This window comes from Lissotriton helveticus, chromosome 3_1, assembly GCF_964261635.1.
Source record: "Lissotriton helveticus chromosome 3_1, aLisHel1.1, whole genome shotgun sequence".
In the NCBI taxonomy this organism is placed as follows: domain Eukaryota; kingdom Metazoa; phylum Chordata; class Amphibia; order Caudata; family Salamandridae; genus Lissotriton; species Lissotriton helveticus.
Genome location: NC_136061.1, coordinates 173,307,600 through 173,321,821, shown reverse-complemented (window position 1 = coordinate 173,321,821; position 14,222 = coordinate 173,307,600). Strand labels below are relative to the sequence as shown.

General features: G+C 45.5%; 1 protein-coding gene across 1 annotated transcript in view; it reads left to right on the top strand.

Annotated features, from left to right (window-relative positions):
- The window catches only part of HSF5 (heat shock transcription factor 5), a 780,982-nt gene that overhangs the window by 60,852 nt on the left and 705,908 nt on the right, over nucleotides 1-14,222 (top strand). The window lies entirely within an intron of this gene.

Sequence of the window (14,222 nt, the reverse complement as noted above, 5' to 3'; positions counted from 1 at the left end):
GATTCCGGTATTCCCTTATTTAGACGACTGGCTGATCAAAGCGGAGTCGTCAGAGAGAGTGCTCCATCATTTGCGGGAGACAACCCAGTTGTTGTACAGGTTGGGTTTTTCAATAAATGTACCCAAGTCTCACCTGGTGCCCTCCCAGCGCAACCTGTTCATAGGTGCGGTACTGGACACAACCGTATGTCGTGCATTCCCTCCCCCTCAAAGGATTCGCGACATACGGGAGATGATTCCTTTGTTTTACAATGGAGCGGTCGTTCCAGTCCTGAAGGTCCTTCGCCTGCTCGGTCTGATGGCTTCATGCATTCTGTTGGTCAACCATGCACGCTGGCACATGAGGGCGCTCCAGTGGTGTCTCCGCAGGCAGTGGTATCAGCACAGCGGCGATCTCAGGGAGTCAGTGAGGATCTCCAGAGAAGCTGCAGCGGATCTGTCTTGGTGGGGCGTGGAAGGCAATCTGTCCCAAGGAAAGCCTTTTCAACTTCCCCCATCGGTGGCCACGGTGATAACGGATGCATCCACTCTCGGGTGGGGTGCTCATCTGGGGGATCTGGAGGTCAAGGGCCTTTGGTCTCCAGAGGAAAGGTTGCTTCACATCAACCTTCTAGAATTGCGGGCGATACGTTTGGCGCTCAAGGCCTTCCTCCCTTCCCTTCGCGGTCAGTCTGTTCAAGTCCTGACGGACAACACGACTGCGATGTGGTACATCAACAAGCAGGGAGGAGTAGGGTCGCAGTGTCTCTGCAGAGAGGCTCTGCGTCTCTGGTCCTGGGTTCAGGACCATCAGATTTGTCTGATGGCAAATCATCTGGCCGGGGTTCTGAACGTTCGTGCAGACAGTCTCAGTCGGCAGTTCTCTGCCGACCACGAGTGGAGGCTTCACCCGGAGGTGGTTCACGACATCTTTCAGATGTGGGGGACTCCTCGGGTGGACCTGTTTGCCACTCGCGAGAATGCGCACTGCCTGTCGTTCTGCAGTCTCCAGTATCCGATGCAAGGAGCCTTGGGGGACGCGTTTCAGTTGAGTTGGAGAGGTCAACTCCTTTACGCGTTTCCCCCCATACCCTTGATTCCTCGGGTTCTGAGGAAGATTCGCCAAGACCGGGCCCAAGTCATATTGGTCGCTCCGGATTAGCCAAGAAGGGTGTGGTATACAGATCTACTCCACCTCTCCTCTCACCCGCCGCTCCGTCTCCCTCTCAGGGCAGACCTCCTCTCTCTTATGGAGGGGCAGGTTTTACACCCCCACCTCCAGACATTGCACCTTCATGCCTGGAGATTGAGCGGGGCAACCTGAATTCCTTTTCCCTCCCGCCTGACGTTGTGGATGTCATCTTGTCAGCCAGGCGTGACTCCACTAAGTCCATCTATTCTTATAGATGGGCGAAATTTGTCACGTGGTGTGGGGAAAGGTCTGTTGATCCTTTGAGGGCCCATTTGTCTAATGTTCTCCAATTTGCTCTTTCTTTGGCGCGGCAGGGTCTGGCGGTTGCCACGGTAAAGGGTTACCTGTCGGCGCTGTCGGCTTTTCTCTGCTTGCCTGACCAGCCCTCTCTTTTTAAGTCTCCTGTGGTCTTAAGGTTTTTGAAGGGTCTTACTAATATGTTCCCTCCTTCACCTTTCATTGTGCCTCAGTGGGATTTGAATCTTGTATTGACCTTTTTGATGGGGGCTCCCTTTGAGCCTCTCCACAAATGTCCCATGAGGCTTCTTACCCTTAAGACAGTCTTCTTGGTTGCAATAACCTCGGCAAGGAGGGTTAGTGAGCTTCAAGCTCTTAGCTCCAAGCCCCCATTCCTGACCATTCATGTTGATAGAATGGTTCTTAGGACCAGGGCTGCTTTTCTGCCTAAGGTGGTAACTCCCTTCCATCTAGGACAGTCCATTACCCTTCCTACCTTCTATCCTCCCCCTCACCCTTCCAAGGAGGAGGAGAGACTGCACCGTCTGGACCCTAAGAGGGCGGTGTCCTTTTACTTGGACAGATCCAAGGACTTTCGCTTGGAAGACCAGCTCTTCGTTGGATTTGCTGGCTGCAAGAAAGGAAGAGCGGTCCATAAAAGAACTTTATCGAGATGGATCGTCCTCTGCATAAAGATCTGCTACTCTTTGGCCGGTAAGGAACCACCAGAGGGTATAAGGGCTCATTCAACTAGAGCTAAGTCTTCAACCTCAGCATTGGCTAGAGGTGTGCCTGTGGAGGATATTTGTAGGGCGGCGACTTGGTCTTCCCTCCACACTTTCGCGAAGCATTACTGCTTGGATTCCGAAGTGAGGAGGGACGGCCACTTTGCGCGCTCTGTCCTTCAGGATTTCCTGGTTTAGAAGAGTGGACACCCTCCTCCGGGAGTGGGGACTGCTGTGGGACTCTATTCACAAGGTGAGGAATCCACACGGCAGATGTATCTATCAGAAGAACAAGTTACTTACCTTCGGTAACGCTTTTTCTGGTAGATACTATATCTGCCTGTATATTCCTCACTGACCCACCCGCCTCCCCGTTGTCCACTCTTCTATGCCAGAGTTACTGTAGTGTAATATATATATATTTTATTGTCAAGGAAATGTTTCAGTTGCTTTCCTGCTTTTGCTTAACACTGTGTGTTTTGCCTTGAGTACTGCGTACTGTGTATACTTGTATATTTCTACTGTCATTGGTCCGTCCGTGTGCCTCGATGGCACGGAAAAAAGGGCGGAACTGATGTCATCACGCCGGCGTGGGCCTATTATAGGCGTCGGTGACGTCAGCGGAGTCGCGAGCGAGGTCGTGTCTCTATGACGTCAGGAGTCCACGTCGGCGCGAGGCTACGAAAAAAGAATTTCCGAATGTTGCTGACGCAAGGGGGTATTCACAAGGTGAGGAATCCACAGGCAGATATAGTATCTACCAGAAAAAGCGTTACCGAAGGTAAGTAACTTGTTCGGTACGACTATAACTTAATATCGATTTGATGTCCAGTGACAAGGGCTTAACTTAGTCAACTACGATGTGGTACTGTCTGTTGTGCAATGCCGTGCTGGGGTTGAAACACACGCTAGGCCTACATTGGCAGACTACAATATATGGGTCACTAATGACTATTTACTTAAAGACCAAGCACATCCCCTCAACAACACCGCCTAAGTAACGCAAAAATCATTTTCATGAGTGTCACAAGATAGCACAGTTGAGCTAAACATGCCGCAGATAACGTTTTCAAAATGTTATATGGCTCAGTAAGTGAACGCTCACCGCTTACATGTAAGGTCATATGCAGGTCACAGTTCAAATCGCGGCGAGGGCGACTCAGCCCTCTATCCTCTAGGGGTGATAGACAGAAAAAACATATATTTAGGTAATACTGAGAGCGACTGGAACGCAAAGAATTTAAATACGAGTCTGAAAATAACAAGCCATTTTTAAAAATGAAACTCGAAGGCGGCGCACAAACTGCTCAATTGTACAGAAACGCCAGTCCTTGGGAAAGAAATAGCTTCCGAGTCTGTTCAGACAGTTATTTGTCGTTGGTTTCATTTGTGCATCAATCTGCGTTTGCATTTAATGTTAAGTTAGGAGTCAGAGCGTCGAGTGATCAAATAGTGTACAACAGGAAGATCGCCCGAAGTGCACCGACCAGAAGCATAAAGGGACTCAAAAAATTGTTTATTTATTTTTAATCACAAAGAAGTAACAGCCGGCTCACACGATGTTGAGGGAGCCAGTGTGGCGGTTCCGAAATTCTCGTTCCCACATCAACATTTTATCCGCTGCTTCCACAGTCGGCGCTGGGTCGCATGAAAGAAGAACTTAAGTCTCAGCAGTTGTCCTGCAAATTGTAACTATAAACCATGTTGCATCAATACGGCGACAGCTCAGTTTAGCGATTCGGATATTATCCTCCACCAGCACTTATTGGTCCCGCGGCGACCCGGAAGCTCTTGGCCGGCCGGCCAATCCGCTCGCGGCCGACCGGAAGTCCCGCCTCCTGAGGTCCGTGAGAAGGCCTGCCGGCGCATGGAGCGCCCTGCCGGTCCTGGGTAGCCCGGGTCCCCAGGAGGGGGCCGGGGAGAAGGAGGAGTGTGGCGCCTGTTGCGGGGCTCCTCTGACCTGAGGGAGCCCCGATTCAGAAGAGGAGACGCGCCGTGAGGAGCGGAGCGCGAGAGGAGCCCCGCCGGAAGAGCGCAGTCGGTGAGTGGGGCCCAGGGCTGATGTGAAGTCCGTGCGTGCCTGTGTGTATGCCTGTGGGGGAGGGGAGGGGGGGGAGTGTGTGCGCGCGTGCGCGCGTGGGAATGTGTGTGCGCATGCGTGACTGTGTGTGATTGAGAGAGAATGCGAGGCAGGGGATAGTGTGTCGTGTGCCTGTATGTGTGCCGTGTGCCTGCGTGTGCATGCGCGCGCCTGTGTGTGTGTGTGCGTGCATGCAGAGGGGTGGGGGCTGCCTGTGTCTGTGTGTGAGCAAGGGCTGTGTGTTGCTCCGCGCAAGCGCAGCTCAGACGCGCGCTCACGAGGTGAAATCTGACATTGTCAAAGCGCGCGTCTGATAGCTGTCCACATTCCTAAATACGGGCCACAATAGGTCTGAAGCAGACACCTTCAATGCTCACGTATTGAGGGTAGGTCTGCTCGACCTAACAAGGGCTGTGTGTTGCTCCGCGCAAGCGCAGCTCAGACGCGCGCTCACGAGGTGAAATCTGACATTGTCAAAGCGCGCGTCTGATAGCTGTCCACATTCCTAAATACGGGCCACAATAGGTCTGAAGCAGACACCTTCAATGCTCACGCATTGAGGGTAGGTCTGCTCGACCTAAAAAACGACAATCATCAATGTTCAGAATAAGCAAAACCCTATATAATAATTTTTCTAAAAGCAGAGAGCAAGAAGAAACAGAACTGATTAACAATTACAATAAATGCATTATAAAAGGGTAATCATGGCACGTTACAGAGAGAACAAGTGAACTGCAACTACAAGCGTTTCCGCTGCACACACGAAGAACGCTCTTTGACGGAATAACAATATCACGGTTGCTGTAAATAGTGCATATTACCATGTAACGTGCTTGTTTCTGCAAAAACGTTAATAAAAAAATATTTTAAAAAAGAGTAATCATGGGGCTTTAGGTACTTCTTCAATTCGGGGGCTATGAAAACATGTTTTATTAGTAGATAAATTAAAAAAAATGAGTTATGGATAGCCAAAGTAGGTTTCTTTTAATATCATTTGATAACTTTATTTCGGTCATAGACCATAAAAGTGCACATAAAATACATACAAGCACGAAATATTAAGACAATAAATAATCATCAAATCGTTAAAAGAGAATTAAACTTTGAGTTATCAAAAGCAGGAGAATAGAAAATATCATATTTACTGCAGTTAAGTTAAAAAGGTTTGTCTTCTACGCCACATACTAAGTAAATAACGGGATACGGCAAACACAATAGGGGGGTGAGTGTCATAGGTCAGGATCCGACAAGCCTGAATGAAATGCAGAAGTTTGAGGTTCCTGCAAATTGGGATCAACCAACAATTTCTAATTGCTGAGTAAGCAGGGCAAAAAAACAGTACATGTGCGACATTTTCATTTTTATAATCACATGCAGGACAAGATTCATTATTAGACTTTAACCATTTACATGTAAATGACCTAATAGGTAAAGTGCCATGCCTTAACTGGAGATACAACTTTCTAGCAAACGGAGGTTCGATAACATCCATGAATTCCTCAAATTTAGATTCCATTTTAACAAGGAGGAACTCTGTCGTTAGCCTGCCCGTGATTGCAGAGCTCTGGTGTTTTAAAAAATTCTGCCTGCGTATCTGGGTATGGAGTTCCCTTTTTGATATCCCAGGTCAATGAATCTCCGGTGTCTCCCAAAGTTCCGGGAGACTTATCTGGATACTAACGGCCCTAATATGCTGCAGCCATGGGATCTTTTTACATTTGAGGGAGGTCCAGACCTCAGATAATTCTGCTCTGTAGGTGGCCAGTTCAGGGACTGACCAGATCCTCTTCCAGTACATAATTGGTCTTGCACTTGTTATCTCCTCTATTGGCTCCATCCCAAGGTCTAACCTAAGAGGAATCAGTGGTGTGCTGACTGGTAGTCCAACTAGGTTCCTCATGAAGCTTTGTTCCACCCTTATGAGGTTCTGAGTCTGTTTATGCCCCCAAAGTTCAGCACCGTATATTGCCGCAGTTCTAGCCTGATGACAATATATTTCCAAGGCCGGAGACACCGGCTTAAAGACTGACCCCCTAAATACTTTGCTTATACCCCCCGCTAGCTGTGATAATTTGAGTGCCTACTTGGCAATCTGCGTATTCCACTAAAGCTCTCTGTCAGGGTAACACCAAGGTATACAAAGGTCTTAACCCTCTCAAGGGGAATACCATTTAAGACCGGGTTTGGGCGTGTCCGCTTCGGGGGGGTTGAAAATCATGAACTTCGTTTTTTCTAGGTTGATTTCTAATCCCCTCGCCGCGCAAAACGCTACAAATCCGTCAAGCGTTCTTTGAATGCCCGATGATGTTCTAGACAACAACAGAGTGTCGTCTGAGAACATCAGAGCGGGCACTCTCCCTGTGGCCAATTTTGGGGCATCGTTGTCCGCCACACCATTCAGATGATCCACAAGACCATTAATGTAGAGACTGAATAATGTGGGCGCCAGGAGGCACCCTTGGCGCACTCCTTTCTGGACAGAAAATTGATCCGTAAGGTCGCCATACCTTCCGCACCTGACCTGTGCATAGTTGTTTGTGTGGAGCCTAGATAGAATGGCCAATAAATAGGGCGGGAGTCCCAGGTCTGCCAGCACCTTCCACAGTTTCTCACGAGGGACTAAGTCAAATGCTGTCCGCAGGTCCACAAAGACAAGGTAGAGGCTGCCACCCTCCACACTTGCTATTTTCCAGTACAGGACCTGCAAGTGAAGTATTTGATCTATGGTAGAAGTGCCAGACCTAAAGCCTGCCTGGAGTGTTGTTAGAATCCCGTTCTCATCTATCCACCCATGGATCCTATCAAGGACAATCCTCCCCATTAGCTTTTGTGATGTATCTATTAAGCTAATGGGTCTATAATTGGAAGGAGTAAGTGGACAGCCCTTTTTAAAAATTGCACGATCTCCGCACCCACCCAAGTTGGGGGTAAATCAGCTCCCCGCAAGATCTCGTTAACTAAAACGACCAAGTAAAGTGCCCAAATTTTGGGTTCGGTACAAAACAAATCCCCATGCAATTTATCCAGACCTGGGGCCTTATTTGGGAGCAATTTTCCTATTGCTATCTCAACCTCTCTCAGTGTGATAGTTTCAACCTGGGGGAGACAGGACTCTCTTCCTACTCTCAATTGGTCCCTCCAACAGGGATTGACCAGGGTCCCCACGTGTTGATGCTTAGTTTGGGGACCTTTAATAGGAACTACGGTCATCTTTTCACAATCTACAACCCCTGTGATACTTTGGATTTGTTGGGGTCCAGTGATTTCATGGGTTAGGATGTCAATCTCAGAAATTCTGTAGAGTGCTTCAAAGTGCTTTTCCCATATTGCAGGAGCGATATTGGGGGCAAGCTCAGGGGTAAGCCCACTCAGTCCGGTTGCGACAATGGACCAAAATAGCTTGGAGTCCCTACACCTTAGTGCAGATCCAAGCTCCTCCCACATCATGGCCTCCCATTCCTTCTTAGCGTCATTAATTGCCTTTTTGTACATAGAGCGTTGGACCCTAATAGCTGTAGTATCCTTAGATTTTAAAACTAACAGCAAGGCTTTTTTTGACTTACGACAGGAGGCATTAACCCATGGGTGCATCTTAGACCGGTGTGAATTTACCCTTCTCACAGGACAAAGGGCATCCTTTAAAATGGCGACCAACTGGTTATGGATATCGGTGACCCTTCCCCTGGTACCAAGATTCCCCATTTTTACAATAAATGGGATAATGATCTCATATAATTCAGCAGGTTTTGTTGGGGAGTCTTGGAGGTCTGGCCATTTTACCGTTCGTCTACAATTAGATATTATTAAAGGTTGCGGAGCACTATTTTGGGGGGCGGTGGATTTGTCAGCCCGAAACTCCCCGGTTTAAGGGACAAAACTAAAGCATTGTGGTCGCTATCATGCCTTTCAAGGACCCTAAATTCGAGCAACCTATCCCAATGCCTAGCTTCAATGAGTATATAATCAATCACTGAAGTTTGATTCAATCTATTAAATGTTTCTCTCCCCGGCCTATCGGGCTCGACCCTTCCATTACATGCTCTCAGTGATGTAATTAGCGCAAATGCCTGTAATTGTAGGACGAGAGGGGTCCATACCTTGACCTGTTTCTTTTAATAGCAAGAGAAATTGGGGAAACATATGCCCTATCTAATCTGTGATTATAACAAACTGCGTTTCACCAAGCCCGATAAGATACATTAGTAGAGTTCATCCACTCCCTGGTGATCTGCTGGAAAGCAACGGCAAGGAGTAACTCTATAATGTAAAAGAAAATGCTAGATTGAGAGCCACACCTCAGAAACACTACCTAGGAAAATATGACCAAAAGTAAAAGGGTTGTATGTATGAAAAATTGTATTTCTTTGCTGCCAGACTTGAGTGCAGAAATGATAGATATGTTGGTATTCAAATAACGTTTTTTCAATCAGCTGGCTTTGTCACACAGAACCAACAAGAAGAAGAAAGAGTTTAATTTATTTTGTGTAATGAAAAAGAAGTAGTCATCAACCTATTGTAAATTAAAAATAATGTGCTAGCTGCTCTAGAAGACTTTCTTATTTTTGTCCAAATCTTATTCCAAACGGAAAAAGAAAAGGAAACCTGGAGATCAGATTCCCAAGAATAGTTCCACCTCCGTTTTGGTTTGAGTAACTGGATTAAAAAGTAAATGTTTATTGTAAGAAAGTGGATCTGTATATACTGGACCAAAGTAAGGTACAGTGTGCACAGAGCCCACAGTCCCCAGAGGTATGGCAGAGGCTAAAGTTAGATATAACCTTACTCTCCAAAGTGATAGCTTGGCCGAGCAGTAAGGCAGTATCAGAGGACAGTGTAAAGTATTTGTTGTACACACTCAGTCAGCAAATGGTCTCAAACACTCAAGAACTGAACTCTAGGCCAATTGTTTTGTATATAAAAATATATAGTTGTTTATTTTAGAACCACAGTAGGTATCTTAAATACTTTCTCAGAATGAGATGTTGCAATTGAATAATTTCAAATAGCAATAGACTTTTAGAATGCAAGAGATACAGTTGTTGCAATATGCAACACAGTTAAATACAAAATAACATTGAGCTCAATGGAAGTGTTTAAGTAAATGCAATGTAATCACTTTACAATAGATTTTCAGACTCAGGGCTGGATCCTGGATTCAGCCCTGGTGCATTTCCTGTAAACAGTTGAAAGAAATCATTTTTGTTACACAGGCGATTTTTAAGGAATATTTGTAAGTTTTGAAAATCGACACTTAGAAGAAATTCTGGCAAAAACAGGCAATGTATTCCTATGGAGGAACAGTAAATCACAGTTATAATTACTTTTCAGGTTCAGTGCTGGGCTCAAAGATACAGCACTGGGATCTCTCCCGGTAACAGGTGAGTAATTTGGTTTTCGTTGATCAGCTGATTTTTAGTGAATATTTTAAAGTTGCAAAATTCAACACTTAGAAGAAATTCTCAGTGAAACCCAGCCAATGTTACCCTATGGAAGAAATCAAGTTATCAGTCTTTGGGTAAGTACTTGGCTGGTAAAATTAAGGTTCTGGGTAGACTCAGGGGTCTCCCAGGGTCAGGTAAGTACAGTTGTTGCACCCTCAGCGGCATAGGGGGCCCTATGTTATCCTATGGAGGATAGGGGGCCTTCGGTTTGCGGCTGCTAGCAGGCAGGCCATGCGGCTGTGTGAGCTGAGCTCCTGGTCACTTACTCAGGGCAAGTGGGGAAGTAGAGTACGATAGTTGCTGCACTTCTAGTGGCACTCGAGCGGCTGGGTGCAGGGTGCTTTTGGGCCTTTGGGCGCCCAATGTATTTCAGTGGGAGACTTGGAAGTTGAATAAAGGCTGCAGGCTTGGGGACGGAGATTCTTCAGGTGCGACCACCACTTCGGGAGGTAAGTTGGGATCTTGGAGGATAGGCAGACACCCAGCAGTTGAGCTTAGGGGGCCGTGGGGCACCGGGTGCAGGGGTGTTTTTTGGTGTCGGGAAATCTTACCCTCCGCTGGTCGCGGTTGGAGGGGTCCCTTGTTGTGAGGCTGCAGGCGTCATCAGGGTCATCGTGGAGGGTCCCTGGGCCCTGGATTCGTGGTCACAATCACCGGGGGGGACGTCCTCAGGGTCTTTGTCCACTCTGGCTCGGCGGGTGCAGAGTGTGCTGGATTCGCGGTTCCTGGCTGGCTCCAGGGGTTGTCGCTATTTGAGCAGAACCACAGCTCATGGGAGCCCCAGTCTCTAGATGAGCAAGGCATTCAGGTCCTCTGCGGCTTTCGAGGTTGCTGACCACAGGAGATGCCGGGGTTTAGCAGGAGGAGGTTCAAGGATCGACAGGCCTGTAGGGCTAGGGCCAAGTCAGTTGATGTCGTCCTCTTGTTAGCAGCTGCATGGCAGGTCTTCTTTATTCTTGTTTCAAAATCGGGATCTGAGGAAGGAAGGTTCAGGGTGCCCCTAAATACTAAATTTAGGGGCGTTACATGTAGGGCAAGGGCAGGGACCAATGGGTCCCTGTCCTGGGGTGAGTATACCCCCTATCCTGCCACTCTCCAGTGATTGGGTAGGGCTCCCCATCCTCACGATGGCAGGAGCCCGAAGTTGTGCTTCACCTCGCCTCTCCCACCTGAGGGGTGGGGTTGGCAGAGGCTGGCACACCCCCTTCTCTCACTTAGGTTTTCCCATCGTTCTTCCCGCCAGATTGGGGGCCAGAACTGATGGGCACCAGTTGCTGAGTAAAGCAAGTGGCCTGGAGAAGCTCACAAAGGCGGCATGCTTTTGAAGCTTCCCTGGCCCATCCTGGGGGAGGAGGCTTGGCACCTAGTCCCAGGATGTGCATTGTTTCAGGCCCCCGAGAGCGGCAGGCTCTCGACCCAGGGGTCCAGAAACATATCTGGTGGTGGTAGCCTCGGTAACCACGCAGTCAGGACACTGGGAGTTGGTTAGGTTTCAGGGGGCATCTCTGAGATGCCCTCTGTCGTGCGTTTTACATTAAATCCCACACTGGCATCAGTGCGGGTTTACTGTGCTCAGAAGTTTCATACCAAACTTCTCAGTCTTCAGTGTAGCCATTATGGTGCTGTGGAGTTCGTAATGACAACCTCCAAGCACCATATACTCTTAATGGCATCACTGCACTTACAGTGCCCAGTAATGGCCCTGGGTACTGTAGGGGCACAGGGCTCATGCACCTGTGCCCACACCACTGGCATAGTGCACCCAGCTAGAGGGGTGACTGAAGTATGCCAGGGCAGTGTGTTTGTGGGCATGGCGCACAGGGATTTGTGCCATGTCGACTCTCTGTTTATTTCTTTACCAAGACACTCAGCCTGCAATGGCAGTGTGTGTGTGTCAGGGTACAGGGCCCCTAGGGGTGGCACAATAAGTGCTGCAGCCTTTAGGGGTCTTCTCTGGTCACAGTGCCCTGGGTACCTAGGGTACCATTTACCAGGCGCTGAGCTTTGGCCAGAGATGCCAATTGGGTTTAGGCTTCAGTGCAGTTTAGAGAAGGAACACAGGCCCTGGGAACCTGATTGGCAGGAACCCAGGGCACACTCAGTCAAAGTACATCAGCAATTCAGCAAAAAGTGGGGGCATACCATGCAAGAAAGATGGCACTTTCTCACATTTATACAATTAAGAGGGAGCAGTTACCAAGACTAAAAATATGGTGGGAGAAATAGAGATAATGTCAGATGAAACTTGATTATGAATGGAATTAATCACCTAAATTAAAGTTGCATATTTAGATTCATATAAGGAGGGCAGGGAAAAACGGGTTTGAGCAGTGATAAAAGGAATTCATGTATCACTGTGAAAAAATAATAACTCCAACAAAGCCTTTTAGCGTTCTATTCCGTCGAAAAAATGGTTTTATTAATAATTTGAAGGTGTTTATTGTCCCAAATAGAGGAGTGCAAAAATTGATCTTTAATATTTTGATAAGAAAAGAAAATAGGTTGGATTTTTTTTTAGATATCAAAAATAGGAAGTGTTAGTGACAAAGGTCTATGTGAGGGATATAGGAATTCTTTGAAAAAAAAGGATGACAAAAAGACTTTTCAATATTAGTCCATAAATGTAAGTTGAAAACATCATCATCTTAAGTAAATTGTTTGAGGGAAATTGCAGTATATTAAGTATGAAAGTCTGGAAAGTTAACCCCTCCTAAATGTTTAGGTCGTTTTAGTTTATGGATAGACATACAGGGCTTTTTATTTTTCCATAAGAATTTAGATAAAATGGAGTAGATTATCTTGTATTGAGAATGAGGTACTAGGAATGAGGTATTAGGAATATTGGAAATATAAAAAAGTATTATAGGAACCAGCATCATCTTTATTACGTCCAGGCGGCCCAACAGAGATAAAACAAGAGATTCCATCTAGAAGTAAGAGTTTTCAATGTTGTTTGCAGTTCCTTCAGATTAAGCAATAGATTTTCTTTTAGATTAGATTTAAACTATAAACCAAAATATTTAATTTTATCCGGTTTCCAACGTAAATCAGAAGAGATATACTCTGCATGAAAGCATAATTTATTTAAAGGAAGGATTTCACTTTTGGCAGTATTTGATTTATAACCTGACAGTGGTAAAAAGATGCACCTCTGATAGGACAGCTGATAATGAAGTCTGTGGTTGAGAAAGAAAGAGCAAGACGTTGTCAGTATAGACTGAAACTTTTAATTGATTATCACCATAGTGAAAGATGGTAATCTGTGGATTTGTATGAATTTTTATCAAAAAGGGTTCAAGAGCAAGAAAGAGAAGGAGAGGAGAAAGAGGGCAACCTTGTCTAACCCATCGATATAAAGGAAACAAGGGAGAGCGAAGACCGTTAGCTAAAATAGGAGATGTAGGAGAGGAATATAACAAATAGTCATAAATAATAAAAGTAGTACCAAAGACAAACCAAGATAGAGTAGAAAAGATAAAAGGCCAGCTTACACGATTAAACGCCTCTAAATAAATAGCTACCAAAGTTTGTTTATATGATTTGGACTTGCTAAGAACATTAAAAAATAATCTATGCGCTTAATAAAACCGCATTGCTCCTGACTAATTAGCTGAGGTAATAAAGATTCTAAACAAAGAGCTGATATTTTTACAAACATTTTATAACCTAAATTAATCAAAGAAATGGGCCTATAATTTTTACACAGTGTGGGATCTTTATTATCTTTGGGAAGAAGACATATTAAGGCATCTTGAAAAGAACCACTAGATGACTGAGAAGATATAAAAAAGAGAAATAGTTGGTGTAATTTAGGAAAAAGAAAGTGCAAAAAATTAGACTAAAACTCACAAGTAAATCCATCAGGACCTGGCGCTTTACCACATTTAATAGTATGTATAGCGATAACAATATCCTGAATTCAAATCTCATTATCTGGTATTGAGAAATCTAAATTAAGATGAGAGAGAGTGTTAATAAAGGATAAATATTGCAGAATATCATCTTGAAGTGTAGGAGATTCAGGTGTATAAAGCTTCTGGAAGAAGTGGGTACATTCTGATAATATGTCTTCATTTTTTTTATAAACCATACGATTAGAAGACGGAGGATTGAATCAATTTTGGTACGTTCCTTGTTTTTCTTTAGATAGTTAACTATAAGTTTCCCAGATTTATTTTGACCTCCATAATATTTAGCCCATTCCTTTAAGCAGAAAGGAATTGGCATTGTCAGTTGATAATTTATTAAAAGTAAATTTGGATTTAATAAGTTCTTCCTGGCAGGTTTTAGAATTTGTGTGATAATAAAATGTTCTAATTGTTTAATACGTGCTGTAAGGGAGTTCAAAGTATTTAAAGAGGCTCTCTAGACGCAGCTTTAAACAATCCCATTAATTTGTGGAGATATGTGTGGGTGTTCATTTTAAAGAAAAGAGGTAGTAGCAAAGGATTCAAAGCTTTGAGTAAAATTGTGATCTAAAAGAAGGGAAATATTGAGTCTCCACCTTCTAGTACCCTGTGTAGGGGGAAGGAGGTCTAAAGCTAAAGTAACCAGGGTGTCAGAAACGT